Consider the following 618-nt stretch of genomic DNA (forward strand, 5'->3'; position numbering starts at 1 on the left):
CCAGGAACCCGGACTCCGAGATCAATCTGCCTGACAAAAGACGCTCCTTCTCCACTAATCACCCACCATGAGGTCTGAAAAAAGACAAGAGCTGTCTGCTGCTGCCCAGAACCCCAGAGCCGACTCCCACACACCTTTTGGGTCTCGCCAGCCTTGTGAAAACTGTGCACCTTGCAGTCTTCCCCCCCTGCCTCGCTGGCTACCGGTGCCACTGGTACTGGGGTGACACCAACCACCGCGCTTGATGTATTACGGAGTGAAACAAACTTGAGGTCTGAAAAAAGACAAGAGCTGTCTGCTGCTGCCCAGAACCCCAGAGCCGACTCCCACACACCTTTTGGGTCTCGCCAGCCTTGTGAAAACTGTGCACCTTGCAGTCTTCCCCCCCTGCCTCGCTGGCTACCGGTGCCACTGGTACTGGGGTGACACCAACCACCGCGCTTGATGTATTACGGAGTGAAACAAACTCTTACAGAGTGGCCCTAGGCGAGCAGCTCATCGCTGCCTGGGACCAGGACACATACCTTCTTTGAAATAAATTCAATTAGAAGGGCCTATAGTGACAGGACAAGGGGTAATCGGTTTAAATTGAAAGTGGGGAGGTTTAGATTAGATACC

At 53.7% G+C, this 618-nt stretch overlaps 1 protein-coding gene across 4 annotated transcripts in view; it reads left to right on the forward strand.

The window, feature by feature from the left end:
• Positions 1-618, forward strand: part of HNRNPR (heterogeneous nuclear ribonucleoprotein R) — a 21,736-nt gene that overhangs the window by 18,539 nt on the left and 2,579 nt on the right. The gene's annotated exons all lie outside the window — the stretch shown is intronic.

Source organism: Eurypyga helias, unplaced genomic scaffold (genome assembly GCF_000690775.1).
Source record: "Eurypyga helias isolate BGI_N326 unplaced genomic scaffold, ASM69077v1 scaffold17497, whole genome shotgun sequence".
Taxonomy (NCBI): domain Eukaryota; kingdom Metazoa; phylum Chordata; class Aves; order Eurypygiformes; family Eurypygidae; genus Eurypyga; species Eurypyga helias.